The following is a 25,603-nucleotide window of genomic DNA, read 5'->3' on the forward strand; positions in this document are numbered from 1 at the left end:
TGCTATGTTCAGAATCTGTGGCTTACTATGATTAATTCAGGAAATAATTCACTTGACAAATGCTTGTGGAGGGCGTCCTCTGCGCCCCGTGTTTTACTAGGCACCGGCGCATGAGGGACTTAGGACCCTCGCCAGGCCTAACTTGGATGTCACCACCCAGAGGGGAGGAAAGCGAGGAAAACAGAAAATCACCAAATGAACAACATTGTATTATAGGGCTAGGAAGATTGTCTGCAGATTGCTTAGAGAAGCTATGAGTAGTTTTGAATCATTTTTCTTATCTCATTTTACTCTGTTACATAGAAAAAAAAAAAAAAAGACTGCTGGAGGTATGGTTGATTGTAATGCTAGCAGGCAAAGGAAACATCCCTGAAAGGGTTTCTCAAACTTGGCAGCACTGACATTTTGGGATTGATGGCTCTTTGGGATGGGGGCTGCACAGTGCAGTGCTGGATGTCTATTTTAGCACCTGACTTTCCCCTAGTACTCCCCTAAATGACTGTGCTACCCTCAAGGTCCCCAGGGAGTGCAGATCTCCCCAGATAAGAACCTTGTCCTAAGCATCCCTCCTTTGACCTGTCCCCATTTGGTATGAAGCCATTTGGTTTATGATACGAGGTCTTTACTATGTTGCGGTCCGTTCCTTCTATACCTGATTTCTTCAGATTTTTTAAAATTATGAATCAATGTTGAATTTTAGCCAATGTCTTGTTTACACCTACTGAGATGATCAAATAAAAGCCACACCCTTGTTTTGAATCTTGTTTTGTTTGCTTCATTAATTGTCATACAAAGTGGAGACATCTGGTGGTGAGTTCTTTTTATCTTTTTGAATCACACATTCACGTATCTCTGAAATGTAAGATTAATGTGTTTATTATCTCTGAACATCTTCTGTGCTCACACTCTGAGAAGTGGCATTCTTCTCAGTTGACACTGACAGGTCCACATTTTCTGGTTTTCAACTATGTGGCTCAGCAAACCAGTGGCATAAATGTCACAGTGGCGCATGAAGTAAAATTGTGTAGATTATTATTTTTAAATATTTTCATCTTACTTCCCTGGTTGAATACATCACAGTTGATCTTTCTTTGGCTACACCCCAGGGATTTCATTGGTCAGAGTGTGTAAGGTGGCTGGGTAAAGCCCAGTGGAGTGACCAAATTCATACAGCAACATTCATGACACTGACTAAAGAACTGTAGCAAAAATCTAGCCTGTGGGGTTGAAATGTTAGTTGAAAGTCGAAAAGAAATCACTAAGTGTCTGAATGGAGGACATTTTGACAAATCGAAGCATTCACAACTTATGCTGTAAAGGAAGTATCATTTTAATTTCTTTTTTCTTTTTCTTTCTTTTTTTTTTTTTCAAAACTACTTAAGTCTTGTGCAATCGTTTGCAGCTGGGCATAAAAACCTGTAAGTGTGGTAAACCATACAGGACAGAAAAGGGAAAGTGAATTTGTTTTCACCGTCTGTTTCATTTCATAAATGAGAGTAAGGAGAAGCTGTTCGAGGCCTAAGTACTATTTATGTAACAATGTTGAGAGCGAAGTTCTGTGTGCTTTAGAAATACTAATTCATTGAATTCTCACATCAGCCCTCTGAGATAACACTTATTTCCGTTCCTACTTTTCAGATGAGGAAAGAAAGGGACAAAGATGTTAAGCAACCCATGCGATGTCACATAGTTCTTGAGTAGTATGAAATCGGAGCCAGTGCTTGGGCCCAGATGGGTCTCTTCTGTTTATTGCCTAAGGCTGTCTTGCAACAGAAATAACCTCAAGTTTATACATCCTGAGTATGTATTGAATCAATAAATATGAAATTATATTTAGGTAAGTAATATAATTAAGTAACATCTTCTATAACATGTATTATGTATTCTGAGGAACGGGTGAATAGGTCACTACCACTTAGAGGTTGTCATTAAGAGCAACCTAAAACACCTAGAAACCTCGCAGTACCTGCCCATGGCCATCCTGCTGCCTATGAAATGGTTGCTACCCTGGACCTGAGATGGGGCCTTCCAAGCTCTTTATGGCAGACAGTTGTGTAGCAGCCAAATCTCTACACACACCCCCTGGGCCCTTGGCAGTATTTAATTGCACATGATGAGCAATGTCAATACCTTCCAGCTGATTTAAATTAATCCAGTTGTGCAAATAATATATTGACGCATGAACTAGTGTAATTTTAGGGGGGTACTGGGGATCGAACTTGGGGTCCTTGTGCTTGTGAGACAGGCAGTGGAAACGCTGAGCTAAATCCCCAGCCCTAGCTAGTGTAATTTTTAACTAAAATTTAACATTTGGAATATTTACAGTTTTACACACAGTCATAAGAAATAAGGCAGAGTTCCCTGTATCCATTACCCACTTTCCTCTGAGCTAACGTAGCATGGAATTACAATGCAACATCGTAAGCAGGACACTGACGTAGAACAGTTTCTTCACCACAAAGGTCTGTTTCCTCAAATTGTAGAGTTTCATTCACAACTCTAGATCTCCAAAAGTTCTGATAATGATGAATCTATTTCTATTTTTTTATTTCTAGAATGCCTTATAAATAGAATTATACATTGTATAATCTTTTGGTAGTGGCATTTTTCATTCTTTATATTTATTTGAAGATTCAAATGGTCGTGTATATTAGTAGCTCATGCCTTATTGTTGCTAAATAGTATCCTATGAGTGTACCACAAGCTTGTTTAGCCATTCTCCCGCTAAAGAACCTCTGGGTTAGCTTTTCGAAGCTACTATAAATAAAGCTACAATAAACTGTACACATCCATGAGGAGAATTGCAAATGCAAGGCCAGTCTGGGCAACTTACTGACTTAGCAAGAAGCTACCTCAAACACAAAATAAAGAAGGGCTGGGCAGGTAACTCAGTGCAAAGGCCCTGGTTCAATCCCCCGTACCACACAAAAACTACATACACATGTTTTTGCGTGCATATAGATTTTTCTTTCCTCTGGGATAAATGCACAGAAGTACCATTGCTAGATCACATCATAGTTGCTTATTTAGCTATTGAAAAAAAAATTTTATCAACAACATATGAGCTGCTGAGTGTTTCTGCATACTTGCCAGTGTTTTCTCTATTTTTTTACTTTTATCATTTGACTCTGTTTAAAGATACTGCACTCTGTTCTTAAGTTTTATTTTCTTGATGTCAATCATCTCTTTACGTATGCATTTGCTATTTGTATATATTTTTGTGAAATATCTCTTTATGTATCTGTCTTGGTCACTACATAAATTAAAAAAATTAACCATGAACATTCATTATTTATTCTTCATCCTTTTTTTCAGATCTGCAGCTTGTAAATATTTTCTAACAGTCTGTAGTTTGTCTTTTCTTCTCCCGGATAGAGACTTTGCATAATGTTTTTTTAAATTTTAATGATATCCAATTTATTGATTTTCTTTCTTATGGATTGTGCATATTGTGCCAAATTTATAACCTTTTGCCTCGCCTCCCTCTAAGTACTAAAGTTTTCTTCTATTTTTTTCCCTAAAGGCTTTACAGTTTCAAGCCATAAATTTGCAACCATCTTTTGCAGTTAATTTTTGTGTAAGATGTGTGTGTGTTGGATTTCAGTTAATTTCGTTTTTCCTTCCCTTATCTTTTCATATACAATTTAGGGTACTATTTTTCTCTAGCTTAAAAAAAAACTTTCTGGGACTCTGATAGGCATTACAGTAAAATAATGAATATGCAATTAGAGAACGCTGACAGTTTTGTGTTGAATTTTTCAGTGCACACATGCAACGTGTCTCTTTATTTTAATCTCTTCATTTTTAGCATACAAGTTCTCTACATGTTTTGTTACCGTTATACTTAAGTATTTGATTTTTGAAATTATAAAGGGCACCTCATTTTTTTATTTCGGCACGTATGCCTTAAGATCAATAAATGGTGAATGCTAAAACTTAGAACATTAGAGTGAAAGATCCACTGCCCCTAATCTCCCTCAAAACACTCCGCTTTGCTTTGAATACATTGATCCCACCATCCCGGCCACTGTGTGAAGCAGTTCTGGAGCCCTCTTCCCTGTGTTGAGGTGCACTGCCTTGACGTCCTGAACTGATGGAAAACATTTACCTTTCTCGGTCGTTTTGACTTTGGGGAAGAGCCCGAAGTTGCGTGGTGCCAGAGCCAGCGAGTAAGGTGACAGAAATAGCCTGAGTCTCTTTAAGATGCTGAAGCAACCACAAAAGACACTGCTGAAAGAGGACTTCCAGAACCACTTGACAAAGTGCAAGGACCATGGGAAAGTTGTGCTCCAAGAGGGGCAGAGTTTTGAGGCAGGCAGCAGAACCACTGAGCTAAATCTCAGGCCCTGAGGGCAGTATTTTGAGTAGCGCTAATGGGAATGTCTTTTATAGCAATGTTATATTTTTTATTTAAACACTCACCATAGTGTTTGGTCATATTTCATAAATGTTCATTACTGTACAAAGAAATGCAGCTCACTTTTTTTTGTTTTTCTTGTATCCTGTGGCCTTGCTGAATTTACTCGCAGAAATTTCCTTTCCATCTCTTCTTTCCTTCTTCCTCCCTCCTTTTCGTCCTTCTTACCTTCTTGATAAGTTGTGGCTTTGCACAGTGAAGTTATCCAGACATAGACAGCTAGTCACCCTTTCCTTTCTGCTGTGTACATCCAAAATTTTTCCTTTTCTTATTTGCTGGCTAGAGCTTCTTGCACTCTGCAGGATTCGTGGGTTGCAGCAGGCATCGCTGTGTTACTCTTAGTCTTAGTTGTAGAGCAGAAAACATTTCTTCCTTCACCATTAATATGTTAATGCCCAGGCTTAAATTGCCCCCTGGCCAGCTTGGGAAATTTCTCTTTATTCCCATTTTTGTGAGAGGTTTATTATGAGCAGCTTTTGAATTTTGACAAAAGTCTCTTCTAAATAAACTGATAGGATCACAGTGTCTTCTTTTGTCTGCAAATACAGTGATTCATAGTGACTGATATGTGAATTTTGACCAGCTCCAATAAGCGCCCCTTGATCATGGCCTATAATTATTTTTATACATCTCAGAACTCCACTTGTAAAGACTTTGTTCAGGATTTTTGTATATGCATTCAGGAAGGATATGACTGTCCTTTTCTTGGCGCCATCTTCGTCTGTTCCTGTTATTAGAGTAGCATAAGCGTGGTAAAGTGTATTGGAGTCTGCGCTTCTGAGCCTGTATTCTGCAAAGGATTACATAAAACTGTTACTTGTTCTTATCTTAACATTTAGCAGAATTCCCCAGTACATTCAAAGGGGCTTGATGATATCCTTTTCGGGAAGTTTTAAATGAATCCTTGGGATTTATTAGGTCACTCAGTTTGTGTTTTCCAAGAAATTGGTCCACTTTACCCTGGTTGTCAAATGCATATGTGACGTTCCTCATCGTACAGCTGTAACTACCCTTCAATGTCCTTTTGTGAGCCTTACACTGTATCATAGTATTGTGTTGAGTTTCCAGGTGTTTGGAGACTTTCCCGTTATACATTTATTGTTGATGTCTCCTTTGAGTCTATCGTGGTCAATGAACGCATCTTCATGATTTCAGTTCTGCTAATTTTTTAGAATCACTTCATGTTGACACAATCTATCTTGGCCCGAGTTCCGCGGCACAGGGAAGAGCGTGTGTTTTACTGTTTCTCCGTAGAACGGGCCATAAATCCTGCCTGGATTCCCTTGGTTAGAAATGCTGTGGCTGAGTTCTCCTACTCTAGGGGCTCCGGTCCCCAGGCGTAGGAACTGGTCCACAGCAGAATGTGAGCCAGTGAAGCTGCTTCTGTATTTCTAGCTGCTTCCCATGCTGGCCTCACCCTGGTGGTGCATTCGATCCTCACAGGAGCACGGATCCACTGTGAACTGCACACGAGGGATCCAGGCTGTACACTCGTTAGGAGAGAATCATTTTGAACCTCCCTACTGCCCACCCTCCCTAGTGCCTTCCTCACCTGGGTGTGGAAAAATTATCCTCTGTAAGACCAGTCCCTGGCGCTGAAAAAGTTGCCGATATTCTGCCGAGCTGTTCTAGCCATTGTTCCAGGAAGGCTGCTGAAAGTTCCAACCATAATTATGCATTTATCTTTTTTTCCTCTACCGGTTATATTCTTTCTTGGTTCCCTTATCTTATAGCCCGGTTGCCTGGTTACATGCACATTACATTACTTCACCTTCTTGGTAGATTGACTCTTTATATTATATAACGTCCATCTCGCTCTGATAATTTTCTTTCTTTCCTGAGCTCCTTCTTCAATAATATAGCCAATCCTGCTTTCTTTTGACTAATGTCTGCACAGTACATCATTTCCAGCTTTTTCTATTGAATTTGCATGCACTGGAAAGTTTTGTAGACACCGTGTAGTAGTTTGGCCAAGTTCTTTCATTGACACTTGCCACCATCTTTTAATTGTAAATATAAACCATTTATATGTAATTTAATTATTTATATGTTAGGGTTTGTCTGCCATCTTAGTTTTCTATTTTTTTTTCTGACATGGGTTTTTCTGTTGTCTTTTATTGTGATTTCCTGTGGCTTACTTGCACATCTGTTAGAATTCTATTTTGATTGTAGGTACTGTGTTCTAGTGTTTTCATATCGGATGTGAATAGAGGCTTTAGGTATCACTATAGATAGATAGATAGATACATACATACATACATAGATAGATAGAGATAGAGAGAGATATATATATAAAATGTTACTAGTTTTCTACTGGTTTCTTCATTTAAGGAAATTCAATTCAAGGAAATTATGTGTTAAAGAACCCTACATGCCTTCATGCTCTTTGCCTTCCTTCATTTTAACATTGCTGCCTAAAATAGTTTCTCTATATATACTTACAACTGTATCAGACAGTCAGACAGTGGTTTTTTTTTTTTTTTTTTTTTTTTGCTGACACTGTTGAATATAATTTAGAAAACTCAAGGGAGACAGAAAGTCTACTGTATTATCTATAATTGTGTTTCATATGAACTTTTTTCTAATGCTCTAATATTCTTTCTTTTATTGTCTTCTTTATGTTTAGAGAATTTCCTGCACACTTTATTTCAGAGATGTGTTAGTGACAATTTTCTTCATTTTCTTTATCTGAAAACACTTTGATTTTCCCTACATTCCTGAAGGATATTTGCCACATATTGAATTCTGCATTGGAAATTATTTTCTGCAACCAAAAAATAAAATGTTTGTCTCTTCCTTCTGACATTCAAGGTGTCTAGTGAAAAGCATGCTGATATTCATTGTTTTCCTCTTCTTGGTGAGATATCAGCTTTCCCTTTCTATTTTCAAAACAAAAAGATAATTGGCCTTAATTTTCCTGAATTCAGTGAGGTTATCTTGGTGTGAATTTATTTTTATTTATTTATTTAACTTTTTGGTACTAGGGATTGAACTCCAGACCTCGTGCTTACGAGATAGGCAGCAGAACCACTAAGCTAAATCCCCGGCCCCACTTGGTGTGAATTTCTGATCTTGGGGTTTGCTCAAATTTTGCATTGGCAAGTTATACCTTTTGCCAAACCAGGGGGTTTCAGCAACTATTTGAGACCATTTCTGTCCTACTTTCCTTTTTTCCATCTTTCTGCAGCATCTATAACACCAATGATTGGTCTTTTGCTTTAGTCCCAGAAATCCATGAGGATCTCTTTGTCAATTTATTTTCTCTTTGTTGTTCAGATTTTTGTTTATCTTTTCTAATTCTGATTCTTTTCTGTCACCCACACTTTACTGTGGAGGTCAAATTAGACATGCATTTCCTGAGATATTCCATTTCTGTGTCCAGCTTTTCTATTTTTATGTGTCCAAGTATGATATAGCTGCTTTAAAATAGCCCTCAGGTAATACTAATATTTCTGTCATTGGTGTTGACATCTGTTAAATATCTTTTAAATCCTCCTGGCTTCTCAGCATGACTAAGTAGAAAATTTGGCACTTTGGATATTGTTATGAGCATCTCAATCTCATTTAAGTCTTTGGTTTTAGCTGTTTTATAAAATTCTTCTTATTGTTTTGTTTTGCTTTCTGACACCAACACCAGAGGACAGAAGCTTCCATTTTATGCCTGCCATCCAGGCAGAAGTCCATATTCCTATTCATGCACTAGTAACTTGAGGGCCAGGGATTTAGCTCAGTGGCACAGAGCCTGCCTCACAAGCACAAGGTCCTGAGTTCAATCCCTGATAAACAAAAACACAAACAAAAAATTGTTAAGGAGGGTTTCTTCCTACTGCTTTGCAGAGCTGGTTGAACTGGCTTCCCATGAAGCTTACACGGAGGCCATCCTGGCCCGGGAAGGTCTGGGGTGCCCTGTGACTGCTGCCCATGTCTTTCATGGGTGCTGTACTTGCGTGGAGCCTTACTGTCGCTCAATGGTGGTGAAGTTCCAAAATCTCCACTGAGCTTGCTCTTGTATCACGCCTGGTGGGAAAAGGACTTCCTTGGCTGTGAGTGAGGGTGGATAACCAGAGCCTTTGTGGTTTTTCCTCTGATAATGGAGACATGGCTATTGCCATCTGGCGAGGATGAAAGTGCCATGTTCTGCAATGTCTGTGATATCACCGTGACAAGAAGTTGTGTAACTGGTTACCACGTGAGTGTGGAAGGCTAGGCTTCCTCCTCAGCGCTTGCTGGAGTGATGGGAGAGAGTGCAGTGTTCTTCTGTGGTCCTTGGCCTGAGTAGAGCATTCTGTTTAAAGGTTTTCTGTCTTGTTAAGTTTCCCTTCCCGTTTCTTTGCCTAGAGATAGCAGATTTCTCTCCTTCCCCTGGAAGCTACTGTTCTTCATTGGCTTTTCTTCCTCCTTTCCCGCATTATCTGGATCGTCCGTCTTCCTCTCTCTTCTTTGCGGTCTGTGCATGTCAGCTTTTCCACATTGCTAGTCTCTGTAGCTTCACATCAGGGATAATCATGCAGGAAGGAAAGCCAGGAGCTCGCCACTGGGCCAATGAGTGGGTCTGAGGTCTTTAGCCGGCCTACTTCCTTTATTCAGTTTCAAGAGTCTTCTTATGTCATATAAATTATATGTACATACACAAAGGCTGAGAGTTTTTAGTTGTACTAAAAGAAGGAATAAGCAAATATGTCTACTGAACCATCCCAGAGGCAGTAGGTCTGGTTAGATTTTGAAGGCAGAAAGTTTGGAATCGCCTTTTCTATGGTTAACACTGTAGTTATATGCCTATCAGCTGTTTCCCCCTTTCTTTGTGCTAAAAGAGCCCCATAGCTGTGGTGGCACCTAGGGGTAATGAACCCGGCTTCGGGGGAGGAACCTTCGTCAGGGGGACTTTATCCCCTTCTCACTCCCATAGAAGTACATCTGTGAGCCACACCTCTTGGAACTCAGAAGAAATCTTCTAGGAAGCTTCTGAAAGAGTTCAATGCTCAGAAAATGGGAAAAGATTTTAAGGAAAGTCCATATTTCCCATCCCGTGTTTAGACAGTGTCCTGTGAAAGATGTGTGCTTTGGAGCTGCTGCTGCCTTCTTAGGAGCAGAAGGAAAGATGTTTGAACTCTAATGTCTCTTTTAATCCTCATCAAAGCTCTATTATTATTCACATTTAACTAGTGAGAAAATGTAGCCACTGATAAGTTACTTATCCATAATCACAAATCAGTAGATCCGTAGAGAAGTCTGAGTCCCCAGTTCCCCTAATATTATATGACTGCGGTTAAGCGCCTGGTTGGGTGACTCCTCTGTGTTAACTTGTCTGATTTCTTTCAGATGAAGGATGTGTACGAACATATGTGCACACTCGCACACAGGCACACACGTTTTTGTACACAGAAATAGAAGGGATCATGTTCACCGTTCACCTCCTTCTTCATCTAAGTTTGGCTTTTACATCAGGACATTTCCTTTGAGCTCCTCAGGTTATGGTATAATTTTTATTTTATTAAAAAATGTTCATACAAAATAACACGAGAATAGCAATAGCAAATTTACTATGTTTCATTGCTATCTTCAAAGTAGTTACTCAGAGCACAAGACAGAGACAAAAAGATTCTTGCTTAAAAGAAGAAACAAACATACAGCAGTACAAACTTTCTTTTCAATGAACTAAGAGAAACTAGCAGAAAGAAAAAAGTCTTTTTGGTGTAGAGCCCAACCCTGTGGAGATCTGGCTGTAGAGTCTGAGGTTACAGTTCACTTTGGATTGAAGTTACCTAAATGATTAGTTCATTTGGTTATTACTGTGTGTAGAGCTATGGCTTTATTTATGACTGGTGACCACTGCTAGCTATTTGTTAAACTTCTGGATGCTGACTTTTCAGACTCCTATTTTTCATTGGCAAAATATGCTTCTTTGTTTATTTTATGCCTTACTATGACCCCCAGGTCGGAGACAAGACATGCAGGATCATATAAGGCCTTTTGCCCACTAGGTGCAGGTTAGGTGTCCTAGCCGTAAATGTAAGTTCCTGTCTCCTTGGGCAGGTAGCCAGAGCTTCACCTCTAACTCCCAGGTCCATCCTACGTGGCCACCATCCTTCTGCTCTCTCAAACGCTACAGGTCCTGTGCACTTTTTGTGCTCACACGGAGGTCCATCTCCTCTTGAATGGAAGCTGCAGAGGTTGATGATAAATAGCGACAGGGTCATATCCCTGTGGCTGAACAGTGAATGTTGATCTTTGTTTGAAATGTACATAATTCCCCAAACTTGTGTTCATACTGTGGGATCATGGTGTTAATACTTTGAGTGCATTCCTTATTTGATGTGCACAGAAGCCCATGGTATACACACTATTTTGTCCGTGTAAAGAGTCTTTTACTCTTCAAAAGACTTTTGCAAGCCTGTTTTTATTTGCTCCCCACCATAGCCTGATTTGTTAATCAGGGGTTGACAAAAGGTTGCCACCTCTGAGGGACATCTAGACCGCCTGTGGAGTGGATGGTGCTGCTGTTTTGGGCCCATGTACAAGAAAGTCTGATTCCATTGAATTTTGCACATGGCATTTCTTCCCAGACATGATTGGCCTCTTGACTACCTAATTAATTTGTACCTCTTAATCTCATATTTGAGGTTCCAGTTCACCTTCCATCTCTCCTTAAAATCAGCCCCTCTATACTGGCTGCTATTATTTTGAACTTTCTTCTGAAATTTTATTTTGACAGCAGTGATTATTTGCTGAGTTTGTCTTTGCTAATACCATATCAGAGTTAGTTAGTTAACTTCTGTTTCCCTGATCCTAGCTCGGTATTTGACACATACCACGTGCTTGATAAATGTGGGCTTAATAAACACTATGCTGAATGAATGAACACATGCTTCGGTAAATGGTATCTAAGAAATGATTTGGGTAGTGGTATTTTTTTTTTCCTTAGGTAAGAAAATAAGTTTCAGAAAGGTGCGGAGTTTGAGTCTCAGTTAAGCAGCTAGAAAAAGCAGACGGAGACTTGAAGTCCAGATCCAGCTGTCTCTCCTAGAAGCTGTTGCTGGGTTCTCTCTGTCTCTGTCACACCCTGTGCAGCAGAGTCTGGTCTTCCCCTGCCACGCAGGCTTCCTGTCGTTACTGCTGTTTCACCAGGCAGAGGAATAGAAGACTTTCGTGTGTTTTTCCTTTACTCTTCTTTATTAAATACTTAATGATATCAAGTTGGTGAGATCATCTACAAACCCCACTAGACAGTGAGCCACAGACAAGTAAGGACCAGAGGCACTGACCTCAGCACCCCACACAGGGCTTGGATGAAGTACTACACCCTCAAACAGCATTGCTAGGAGGATGAATTGGTAAGGGAATATATGGACAAATACATGCAGAAATTGGTAGCATTTTTTAAAGAACTCTATTATAGATGATTTGGACTTCTTTAGTCATTAGTTTCCTCCATGAGGAAAAAAAGTTCAACGAGAATAAAAAAGTGTACAAGAACACATGTAAATGTACCCTGTGGGTAGCAGCAGATACATGTGCCTGGCTGTTCATCAGTCTTTAGCCTCCATCGTATTAATAACGAGTGCCCAGAGCCTTATTAAAGGCAGGGCTGTCGGGCCATGTGAAGTGTCATTATGGCGAATGAAGATCTGGGTTAGTTCTTACCTGGTCAGAATGCCAGGTTACTCTTGTAATTCCACAGTCACTTCAGTCTGATCTTTCGAAGTCAGGCTAGCTGAATACGGTGCACCATGGAGCGACTCATTCTACCAGCTGTCCATGAGCGCAAGTCTGATTCCATTTCGGGTGAGCAGTACCTGGAAGGTTTCCAAGCACGGACAATTGGCTACTGGTGCCACAGTGACTGTCTGTATGGAAGAACAAGCACAGTTCACCTGCAAAGGACCTTGATGGACACAATGTCAGATGATTCTCTCAGCAGACTTACGGAACTGATATGGTAGTAAGTAACACCATATGTGGAGAAGAGATTTTAGTGTAGAGATGAAGAATCATGTCCATGATCATCAGCTAGAAGAGTTGGAAGTGGTTTACTATCCAGCCAGTCTGCTCCTAAACTCATTGACCTTACTTGCCCCTAAGAATATTGGTCAATATATTAGGAACCAAACATATGAGAAAAACACCAGAGAGCCTAAAATTTCATCAAGCACACAGAGGATATGAAACAAGACATTATAAGTAACCTAGTATACAACAGGCACATTAAGGAACAGAGACAAGATTCAACCCAAGTCTACTACTTTTTGAGGTCCGTATATTTCTTTCTCCAATGGGTTTCATACAACAATTGTCCCGAGATACAAGATTTATTATTTCTTCCATACAAATCAAGTTACCCCACTCATTTGCTAGGCAGAGATAATGTGGCGGTAGAGATTTGCCCTAATTTTTCAGATCAAGCATGTATAGGACTGCAAATATTTGGCTTTCTTCCACAAGTCAGCTCTTACTGCAATTCTCATGGCTGAAATACTGTGTCAGAGTGACTTAGCCATAAACGCAGTAACTGCCAAATTTATAGACCAGCAAAGAAGGCCAGAATTCCAATTATCAGCGAACCAAAGAGACCATCTTCGATAAAGAAGATATACTGAAAAGTGCTTGATGAAAAAGGTGGGGGCCATGGTTGCACGACTGAATAAATCCTCCTGTGATTTCGCCCCCTGCTGGCCACATGAAACATAACGAGGCTTCCTAAGTGGGCTCTCAGGGGGCACAAATATCTGGGCTTTCAACCTAACCTGAACTGCTTTTAAGATGTGCTGAGTTGACATTAACATGCTTATGAATCTTTGAAAGTAAACACTACAAAACAAGCATTCTTTACACTTTTGTTCTCCTTAGAAATAATGGTATTTAAAAATCGTTAGTAGCCGAATCCTTTGCCCTTGAGTCCCGGGGATGTTCCCCTTTGTGCAACTGTAAAAGGGGAAGTAGACGAAAAGATCTGGCCATTCATTAACCTCGAATTAAAGGTTAGGGTTGCACCACATACAGCTCAGTGGTCGCGCGCTGAGACTCTGAGCCTTTTCTGAGCCCACTCACACTTGAAGTAACTTGAGTTCTTCCGGTGTTGGTGTTGAGCTGTCCAAGGTCGTGCTTTTGTGAGACAGGCACTTGACTTTACTTGTCCTCACAAAATATCCTTTTCAGGCTTCAGGGGATATTCCTTTCCTAAGATGTAAATCATTCCAGGTTTCTCCTCTGAATCCTCACCCTCCTCATTTTCCCCAACAGTTGGATCTTAAAACTTGTCTCTTTCACAAAAACAACCCTAACTGTGTCTCTCACGAAGTAGGGCTGCAGGGACAGCGATTTGATTTGAACATGCATGGGCTTCATGACCAGTCAGTAGCATCAGGGACAAGGGTTTCCCTTGAGAAAGTAGTGAATTGGCAGGAAACATAAAACAGAAAAACAAAAAAACAACACGAGACAGAAAAAAGTAAGAAGGCAGGGAAGGAAAAAGTGTTTGCATCCATTAAGATTATCTTAAGTAGTGAATGCAGAGAAAAAAAATAAGCATAGTTTTTAGAAGGCTGGATTTAACTTCTATATCAGGTCCTAGAAATGTGTTCAAAGATCATGAAGTTCTAAAGTTCATTATGTTCATTTCTTTTTCTATCTTATCCCGTAGTGCTTTTAACATTTTTCCTTCTCACTTATTTTTATCCTGTGTTGCTTCTTTGTTTTGGTTTTTTGAGGCAGGGTCTCACTATGAAGTTAACTGACCTGGAACTCACTATGTAGCCAAGGCTGGTCTTGAACTCACACCTATCCTCCTGCCTCAGCCTCCCAAGTGCTGGGATTATAGGTGTGTGCCACCATGCCCAGCTCTACATTGCTTCTTTTAGGGCTATCAGAACTGTCAGAGAGTGGGAGAAAAAAGAATGAAGGATGTTCATTTCTGCTTGGAATAGCTGACATCCATTAACCTCACGTAATGCCAGCCCAGGTGCAACATGGCGCCACCTCAGTCTGCCATGTGCCCCTGACGGTATTTCAGGGATGAATTACTGGGGATGAGGTAGAGAGCATATTTGGGGAGCAACTATGAGAGAGAGAGAGAGAGAGAGAGAGAGAGAGAGAGAGAGAGAGAGAGAGAGAGAAAATGAAAAAATATTGGTGTCGATCTTCTACTTAACTGAACCTGTGGAGCAGAAAAAGGAAACAGAAATGAATAAGGCCAAGATATGAGAAGATCAGAGAGGAGGAAAGGTTTTCTCCGGGTGTTAGCTTGGATCCTACCATCTACTTGATTCCCAGCTGTCTCCTTGTCCGTGCTGCCTTGAGATACACCTGCTGTCACATAGTGGAGACTCCTCTTCAGATTCTTCTAATGCAAACAACTTTTGCTACAGAAACCAAGCTTTTGATACATACTTCCTCTGTAACCTTAGTGGCACTGATCATTTATAGTTCTAAAGGAAAAAGATCTTGTCATTTGACCTCGGAGATCAGTGTTGTTAGACTTCCTCATGTGAGGAAAGCAACGTGATAATGCTGTAGAAACCCTCATGTAGACCTTTGAACAACCTTCCAGGAAGGCTCTGGTCTATATTTCTGATGATTTATACCTGTGCCCTCCACAGCTGTCGCATAGCTGGACCTCTGACAGGTACCATCAGCAGGGGTGCTGCAAAGACAGTCAAGACATTTTATTTAGTCAGGGCCATGCAGAAATGCAGACATTATAGTGTATATGTTCAATATTTATGTTGATTTATATAACCTTATGTTTATTCATGTTCCCATTAACAAAATTCATTTGTTTAGCAAATATTTGAAGGCATTCAAAATGCCAGGCATTGCGGACAGCAAGGGAAATAAGAAAAGCTTACACACACTCCCCACCTCAAGACACATTGACTCAAGGGCAAATCAAGCATGATTGTGAATTATAGATGATAGCATCAGTGTGAATTATAGATGATAAAGTGTTAAAGATGCTATGATAGAATTAGCTCGTGGATTGTTTAAAAAAGAAGGGTGTCCCTTTATTGTATTTTGTTTTGTCCAGAGACAAATCTGGGGCCGATTCTGGATGATTCCATACGTAATGGATGATTTTCGGAGTGACAACAGACTGGACTTGAAAAACACAAGATCGACAATCCTGATTCTGTAGCTCTTGGGACTGTCAGTGTGCAGAGAATTTCCCCAGCAAGAGCAAGATTCAATTGAAGAAAATTATTGTGCAGTGAACTGTTGCTCAAACTTGACCCACCGTCTCGCAGCTGGGGTGGGCTCACTTCAATGTCAGACAGAGAGATTCTGCTACAAAAAGGAGAAAATAAACTTCAGCATCATCTCTTCTCCACATGAACCCGAACAGAGAGTTTGCCTGTGTTTTGAAATGTCTTTGTAGGCCTGGGCAGAACTCATCAAACTCACGCCTCTGCAAATGTGTGCATGTTGGTGAGACGGAAAGGGTAACATTATCCTGCTAATGACTGGGTCAGAACACATCTTGCAGCTTCTACTGCATGGCTGTGCAGATACTGTTATGATAACATTCTCTATGCATCCCCAATCCAGAGTCCATCAAGCCCAAGCCAAAGCAGCATTTTCTCTTTCCTATTCTTGGTTTTCTAAGAGAGAAGTGAGAAGGTTACCAGGCCTCACCATTGCATTGCTTATACAGGGGCATTTTCTCATCAATTCATAACTGACTAATTCTCTTAGCGTGTTTACTAAATGGCCTTCATGCTGTAGGGACAGAGAGTAAGTATAGTGGAGATGGTCCTCATTGAGCTCTTTCAGGCCGCCAATATGTGGTTTAACAATGAAACAGACGCAGTAACTCAGTTCATGGTAACCGTAGCAGCAAAACAACTGGATTGAAAATGTGATTGAAAGTAAATGGGGGTACAGAGTGGGATTAGGGCTGAGGGGTTTGTAAAAGAGGAGGCAGGAAGGGCTCCCTGGAGGAGTTAACACAAATTACCGTTCGCTTGCATGGATATAATCTCTCCTATTCAAGTCTAAGATTTTTATATCACAGTATCACCCAGCACAAGACTTGGCCAACGGAAAGGACTCAGTAGCAGTCTCTAAATGAGTCCTGGGCAATGGCTCATTTTGTCAATGGTAGATTGGCCAACTGTGGAGTTTGAGGAGAGAATGATGAACCGACCTGGGAAGTTCTCCCTTTAGAGCTACAGCTCCAATTAATTATTGATTTGGATTCTGTGTTGAGATGTGAGCGATAAAGACTCATGGTACTTTTCCCCTCTCTGGGTTCTGCACCAACTGACAGATGAAGACAGGAGTTAGACACTTACGCATACTAAAGAAGCAGAGGGATTGTACACGAGTAATTTTCCAAGAGAGAAGTGAGAAGGTTACCAGGCCTCACCATTGCGTTGCTTATACAGGGGCATTTTCTCATCAATTCATAACTGACTAATTCTCTTAGCGTGTTTACTAAATGGCCTTCATGCTGTAGGGACAGAGAGTAAGAATAGTGGAGATGGTCCTCACTGAGCTCTTTCAGGACGCCAATATGTGGTTTAACAATGAAACAGACGCAGTAACTCAGTTCATGGTAACCGTTGCAGCAAAACAACTGGATTGAAAATGTGATTGAAAGTAAATGGGGGTACAGAGTGGGATTAGGGCTGAGGGGTTTCTAAAAGAGGAGACAGGAAGGGCTCCCTGGAGGAGTTAACACAAATTACCGTTCGCTTGCATGGATATAATCTATCCTATTCAAGTCTAAGATTTTTCTATCACAGTATCACCCAGCACAAGACTTGGCCAACAGAAAGGACTCAGTAGCAGTCTCTGAATGAGTCCTGGGGAATGGCTCATTTTCTCAATGGTAGATTGGCCAACTGTGGAGTTTGAGGAGAGAATGATGAACCGACCTGGGAAGTTCTCCCTTTAGAGCTACAGCTCCAATTAATTATTGATTTGGATTGTGTGTTGAGATGTGAGCGATAAAGATTCATGGCACTTTTCCCCTCTCTGGATTCTGCACCAACCGACAGATGAAGACAGGAGTTAGACACTTACGCATACTAAAGAAGCAGAGGGATTGTACACGAGTGTAGCGATGTGTATAGCAACGGATAACAAAGCAGATAGTGCCCTTTTCAGCACTTCTGAAAGGTCAGAAGTTCCTAGTTAAGGTCAGTTTAGGAGCTCAGAGAAAAGTGGAAAAATTGTTCTCCTACTAAATAATTCTTCTCCTATTAAATATTTTGTAGGCACGATCATTATCTGTTAACGTCTCAGCTATCTCCGGCACTCTTCAGCACTTTCTGAGAGTATGTATTTTTTAATTGTTGCTGTTGTTTTTAATGAAAGTGGGAGGTGACCTGACAGAAGTTAGGCTGTTGGCCAGGCATGGTAGTGAATGCCTGGAATCCACTCTGGGAGGTTGAGGCAGGAGAATTGCAAATGCAAGCCCAGCCTGGGCAACTTAGACCTTGTGTCAAAATAAGAAATAAAAAGGGTTGAGAATGTAGCTCAATGTGAAGGCCCTGGATACAGTTCCCAGCCCCACAAAAAGTACAAAAGGACTTGTATATGTTGGTTGTTTTTATTTTGTACCTGAATAGGAGAAACAAGCTTGTTATTTAGCAAGACTCAAATCCAGTGTTAATGTGAAGTCTTAGATCGGTGCCTAGGCCTTCCTGAGTCCCTAGGTCTTCCATTACTAAAAATTCTCCACTCTATAATTTGTCCTGGAGTAGACACAATGACACAAATGATAGAAAAAATATTATGGCAGTATTTCAAAATTGCCACTTATAGAAAGGTGTTGTTAATGTGTCATCTTTCAGTTTCACAAAGTTATGTGGGATGGTTTCTCAGTCTTACAAACCTGTACTAGAGGGTCCTGAGTTTGATTCCCAGCAGTGAAAAACAAAACAAGCAAACAAACAAGTACAAGCTTGCACATGCAGAAAGGCTGATGCTGTAGCAGCAGGAAAAAGGTTAATCGAAGGTATATTTCTCTCATTAGAGTGTTCTGGCAAATCTATAGGAAAACAGGCAGTGGTTTTCCAGACAAGTACTAAAGCAGTTAAATAAGATACTAGAAATACAATACCATTAGACAAAGCTATGGGATTGACTATATTACTTTGATTAAAGGCATTTCAGGTTCATGACAATTGAAAAACATAGATGGAACCTTTGTGAAATCGAGTTGCGAAGGCCTGAGCACCTCATAACACCTCATAACCTATGCCTCTGTTTCCTGAATTTTAATACAATGTGTCTAAATGCAGCAGGATGTACATGCATCATTCCAAAGAGTGTTTTCATCAGATAAAGGGAGCTCTTTGGGATCCATAGACCAAGGAAAATTAAACCCTTCATCGCTTAGAACACAGAAATGGTATCTTTTTCAATGGCATCAAAGGTTGCTCTTGAACCTCTCTGAAAAGGACCGTCCCAGGTTCTTCTAATCTCTCACACTGCCGTAAAACTTTAGAGCGTTGAAACTTGGGTCCACAGCTCCCAGTACACAAGTGCCCCTGCAGAATTGTGGAAATGTAGGAAGTGTGATCAAAACATATACTGAATGTTCAAAATTTTAAATTATCATGGTAAAAGATACATTGCCATTAATCCCCCTCAAAATACGTGCTTCACACACACACCTATCTCAGCAACCTTGACAGTGCATCTAGCTTTAATGTTACTGTTTTACTTGAATGGTCAATATATTGTATTCTTTGAAAATCTTAAGGGAAACCTAACCAGGAAAATTCATCCTCAGAAGCACATGGCATGCTAGATATGGGTAGGTTTTCCAGATCATGGACCCAGTCTTCTCTACTGTCATAGAGTTTCTTAGTCTTCCCTTGCTTATGACTGTTTCCTTCATATGGAAGACTACCTCTGTAGTTAGAATTTCACATAACACACATGCACACACAAACACACACACACATGTAAAATTTCAGTGTCAATAGTTTCTGTGTGCAGCTTCATGAAATATTAGATCCACAGTCCCAAAATAGACTTGTACTTGATCTACAGGATCCTTTAGTTTGCATATTGGTTAACTCTAGAGACATCTTTAATGTAATTTGTTGTTCAAATTGTTCTAGTTGTGTGATTTCAAGACCCACTGCTTTCATGTCTTGTTTTAATTTAACGCAGTTATTGAACACAAGAACTAGGACCAACAGATACATCAGGACAGGTTTGTAACAAATGAAGTTTCTTGCAAACTGACGTTTACACAAAGTTAGTGTACACTTTTTAATTACATAATACCTCACTGCCTCAGACCCTGCCTAGAAACTGAATTCCACCAATCTAAGCAATGTGTCTCCGAGCAACAGAATTGCAAAAAGGGGTCTTGTCAGCACGCAAGAGTATGTGCTTACCCTCGAAGGATTTTGAATTTGAGTGTGGACAGCATCATGCCCTCATGGCAGGGACACGAAAGGGAAATACAGGCTGGTCTACTAATGGCATCTCTGTTGCTCTACAGTCATCACAGCCGGAGCCCTGGGCCACTCCCTTTTGTGTCCATCACAGGTTAGGCAGAGTGACCCTTCCAGGGAGCACTAACTCTTCCTGATTGGCTCCAGCAGATTGTACTGTGATCGCCCTGATTGAACCACAGACTCCTGCAGACACTTCAGTTAAAGGTATGCCAGATGACTTGGTTGCTCTAGACTTGTTCTGGCAAATCAGAGAGGAATCCATGCAGTTGCCGAGGCTTTCTGGTGCACATAGATAAATGCAGCAGGCACCATAATGGCTTCGTTTCAGAGAATTCGTGAATATCTTGCTGGTTAAGATACGTGGACTCCTCCTTTTGCTCATTTTTTAATCCATTCAATTTTTATTGGTTTGGGTCCTGCGGAACTAGCTAAGAAACATGCTCCAAACTCTAGGTATTATCTTTCTGATAATCATATAGCAGTGTGCTGTATTCTATCAAAAATTGCAAATGTTTGTTTTCAGTGTTAAGAGTTAACACCGTATTAAGTAGTCTCTTCGATGGAGGGTACGAAACTCAAAGGAATGTGTGATCATGCAGAAATCACCAACAATAAATGACTTGTCCATCCCGGAGACCCCAAAATTATAGTGATGGGGAGTGGTGTTAATGCTTTTACATTTGGGCATGTTTTCTCCGTAGGTGAAAGTGTGACCAAAAGGGGAAAATGGTTAAACAATATGAGGGGAGGCCATTGTGTTAGACTGAGCTCCTACAGTAATCCTCAGTAAAAGAGGCCAAACCAAAATGGAGTCACTCGTGCTAAGTGCCACATAATTGAACTGAAAACCTAAGAAAGCAAGTACACTGTCAAACGGTTAACTTTACCCTAAAGACAGAATATTACATCTAACTTGGTACGCATACTAATGCTTTAGTTTCTAGAGAAAAAATAACCTGGAGTTATCTCTTAACCAATTACTTTCCCCCTTACTATTCTATTTCTTTTCTCCCACCTTACAAAACCCATTTTTTTCTCTTTTGCTGTTTTATAAGTGAAATTAGAGACCAAACATGTCCATATATGATGGTGCCTGAGAATGAGAAAATATTGTTCAATATTGAGAAGTTGAACAAAAAGGAAATGTTGGTAAGTTTGTTTTAAAGCATCTGCACTGCCAGGCTTAGTGGTACATGTCTGTAATCCCAGCGCTTGGGAGGCTGAGGCAGGAGAATTGTGGTGAGTTTCAAGGCAAGCCTGGGCTACATAGCAAGTTCACAGCCAGCCTGAACTACATGGCGAAACCTTGTCTCAAATAACCTAAAATAAAATAAAATAAATAAAAATAATAAAAGCCCTGTACAGATGTTCATCTTGGCTTAAAGGTTTCTTTTTACATGGCAAACTGTAAGCTAACTTGACTATAACTGCTTTGGTAAGAGAACCTGATAGTCATATAGCAGTGTGCTGTATTCCGTCAAAAATTGCAAATGTTTGTGTTCAGTGTTAAGAGTTAACACCGTATTAAGTGGTCTCTTCGATGGAGGGTACGAAACTCAAAGGAATGTGTGATCATGCAGAAATCACCAACAATAAATGACTTGTCCATCCTGGAGACCCAAAATTATAGTGATGGGGAAGTGGTGTTAATGCTTTTACATTTGGGCATATTTTCTCCGTAAGTGAAAGTGTGACCAAAAGGGGAAAATGGTTAAACAATATGAGGGGAGGCCATTGTGTTAGACTGAGCTCCTACAGTAATCCTCAGGAAAAGAGGCCAAACCAAAATGGAGTCACTCATGCTAAGTGCCACATAATTGAACTGAAAACTTAAGAAAGCAAGTACACTGTCAAATGGTTAACTTTACCCTAAAGACAGAATATTACATCTAACTTGGTATGCATACTAATGCTTTAGTTTCTAGAGAAAAAATAACCTGGAATTATCTCTTAACCAATTACTTTCCCCCTTACTATTCTATTTCTTTTCTCCCACCTTACAAAACCCATTTTTTTCTCTTTTGCTGTTTTATAAGTGAAATTAGAGACCAAACATGTCCATATATGATGGTGCCTGAGAATGAGAAAATATTGTTCAATATTGAGAAGTTGAACAAAAAGGAAATGTTGGTAAGTTTGTTTTAAAGCATCTGCACTGCCAGGCGTAGTGGTACATGTCTGTAATCCCAGCACTTGGGAGGCTGAGGCAGGAGAATTGTGGTGAGTTTCAAGGCAAGCCTGGGCTACATAGCAAGTTCACAGCCAGCCTGAACTACATGGCGAAACCTTGTCTCAAATAACCTAAAATAAAATAAAATAAATAAAAATAATAAAAGCCCTGTACAGATGTTCATCTTGGCTTAAAGGTTTCTTTTTACATGGCAAACTGTAAGCTAACTTGACTATAACTGCTTTGGTAAGAGATCTCAGCCATTGTTATCTGCCAGCCATTCAAACCATGTTCAAATAAGAGAGACAGACAGGAGCCAGAACCCATCAGGATAGTTGCAGCTCATTTCCATTTTCCATGTGTCACTTTTTTCACTCTGACTGTGACTATAACCTGGCTAGGGCTAAGGCACACATTCTGAATATTTTGGGTCCAGGTTGCTGCCCTGTCTCAGCTGCTTTCTTGTCACTGAGACACAATACCCAACACTCACAAATTTAGAAAGGAAAGGCTATGTTGAATCACAGTTTGTAGAGAGTTTGGTCTGCGGACAACTGGTTCCAAGACAGGGCAGCATGGCATAGGTGAAACAACTCATGGCGGGGGTGGCAGGAAGCAGAGAGCCCTTGACGGAGGAGGGAGGGAGGTAGCCCTTCCAGGCTATGCTCCTGGTGAACCACCTCAAGCAGCCAGTCTTCCTAGCCTAACATGGCACTGAGCTACAAACTCATCAGTGGACTTCTCTGCTGCTGAGTACTACAGCCCAATGATCCAGTCACTTCCCAGTAGCCCTAACTGTGAGTGCAGGAGGCTTTGGGGGCGGGGCACAGAGAATCCACAGCATACCCGAATCTAGAATTTCAAATTAAGCTCATGGAGTTATACTGAACTAGATTTGTTGTAATTTGCTCTTCTAACATGACTGAAATTTATTATTCAAAAATTTTAAAATGGAATCCAAATACACAAGCATGTTAAAAAGAAAGCAGGAGCTCCAATTCAAGAAGGGTAGGAATTTTGGATGTCATTTCCTTTCTCCTTTCCTTTAACATTAATTTCTGAGTAGTTCATGGGAACATTTATCCTACAAAATCTCAACCATCAAGTAAATTCTCAAGCCTGGAAGCATCACAATCCTTGCTTGAAATGATGCACAGAGATTCTGTGATAGAAACAGCATGGTAGTAGCAAGAAACAGACCTGAAGATCAGTAGAACAGACTAGAAGATACAGAAAGAACCCCAAACACATTCAGCCACTTTGTCTTTGCCAAAGGGGCCAAGTGTGTTCACTGGAAGAAAGAGCCTCTTTAATAGATCGTGCTGGAAAAACTGGCTTTCCACATGTGGAAGACTAAAACCACACCCATGTCTCTCATCATGCACTAAACTAAAATCAAAATGGATCAGTGATCTAAATATTAAAACAGAAACACTAAATCTGTTGGAAGAGAGAGTAGGTAGAATATTTAAGGACACAGAAGTAGGCAAGGACTTCACGAACAAAGCACAGACCACGTGCGAAATTCTGCAAAGAATCAACAGCTGGGACCTCATCTTATTAAAAAGCTTTTGCACAGCAAAATAAATCACCAACAGAGTAAAGAGACAACCCACAATGTGGAAAAATATTTGTGAGGTGTTCCTCAGACAAAGGACTAATATCTAGAGAATATAATGAATTGGGGAAAAAAATCAGCGCACCCACATTTAAAGACCCAATCCAAAAATGGGCATCTGAGATGAACACATGTTTCTCAGATGAAGAAGTAGAAACAGCAAATAAATACAGGAAAAAAAAAAAAGCTCAACATCACTGGCCATTTGACAGATGCAAATTAAAACAATCCTGAGATTCTAACTCACCCCAGAAAGATCGGCTCTTGTCAAGAAGTCAACCAATAAAAATGCTGGTGGGACTATGGGGGTAAAGGAACCCTTCTCCACTGTTGGTGGGAGTATAGACTGGTGCAACCACTGTGAAAATCACTTTGGAGATTCCTCAAAAATCTAGGAGTAGAGGTCTCCTTTGACCCAGCTGTTCTCCTTCTGTATATCTTCCCCCAAAGAATTAAAAACATCATAACACAGCAATACATTCACAACTGTGTTTATAACAGCACAGTTTGTAATAGCTAAATCTTGGAAATGGCCCAAATGCCCACCAACTGATGAATGGATAAGAAAGATCTGTTTATTTTATGCAATGCAGTACTACTCAGTCATAAAAGGTGAATAAGCTTGAGACATTTCCATGTAAATGGATGCACCTTGAGAACATACTCCTCAGTGAAATAAATTGAGCACACCGGTGTAAATATCATATTGTGTCTCCGGTGTGAGAAACTGAAAGTATAAATAAGGACCAAAAAGAATAATAGCTATTGTGAAATAGGAAGAAATTGTTCAAAATTATACCAAGTGTGAGATATTTTGTTAACAATTAAAATGTTTCATGCAAAAAAAGAAGGTGTGGTAGTAACAGGACATGAGCTGAGAGGTAGATTAGCAAATAAAAAAGATCATGATACACACTGTATTTACCATTGTTATATTCTAATAACTTTTGTTATGAAACATCATTTTTTCATAGAACAGATTTTATATTTTCATTAATATCTACTTGTACTACATTAAAATAAAAAAATGAAAAAAATAAATTCTAGCTCAATTGAGGATTGAATCCTCAATGTAAAAATTAAAAATAAAAACTTGGCAGTCTTCCTTGTGGTTTCATTTCTGTGCTCACTTTCCTTCAAAGCTCCACGTGACCCCCCAGTTTAGGTCGCTGGGTGTACCTTGTGGAGTCAGCCTTTGCCAGTGAGGACCCAACGCTCAAGAATGTCTTCTTTGTCTCCGCCCTTAAGAAGATTTGTTGCTCCATCCAGAGTAACACCATGTTTCTCTGAAGACCTTCTGCTCCCAGGCTTCGTTATGCACTCACTACGTCCTGCACCCCTAAACCCATACCACCTGGCAGTGAAATTCCCCACTGTATTGTAATTTTTCTGTAGAAAGAAATGTACTGTGGCTGCTCAACGATCTCAATTTTTTTATTGAGTTTATTGGTACATTTTAGGTATACAGTACAGTTATATTCATTATTGGGATCATGTACCTTTACATGACAGGTGGTCTTGGTTCTCACCTTGTCCCTACCCTCCCTTCATCCTCTCCTACCCTCCCCATTTACAAACATTTTATTTTCATTTTCTCATATTTTTCCCTTATTACCCTTATCCCACCCTTCCCACTTTCCCTACACCTTTAGCCCTTTTCTTCCTATTTCACATTGTCAATTATCTCATTAGAATCTTATGTACTACTATAATTTTTCACACCAGAGAAACTATTCGGTATTCATACATGTGTGACTTATTTATTTCACTTAGGGGTATATCCTCAAAATGTGTCCATTTTCCTATGAATGAATCTAACTTCTCATTCTTTATGGCTGAGTAGTATTCCGTTTTATAGAAAACCACATCTTCTTTTTTCCAAAATTTTTTCCTAGGCTCCTTGTCATCATTAAGATGCAGAGATGTTTCCTCACAGATGTTTTTCATGACCACCAAGTTGAAAAGATCCTCTTCATCATTCCAAC

This window comes from Fukomys damarensis, unplaced genomic scaffold (genome assembly GCF_012274545.1).
Source record: "Fukomys damarensis isolate Sample0158 unplaced genomic scaffold, DMR_v1.0_HiC HiC_scaffold_22, whole genome shotgun sequence".
Lineage (NCBI taxonomy): Eukaryota > Metazoa > Chordata > Mammalia > Rodentia > Bathyergidae > Fukomys > Fukomys damarensis.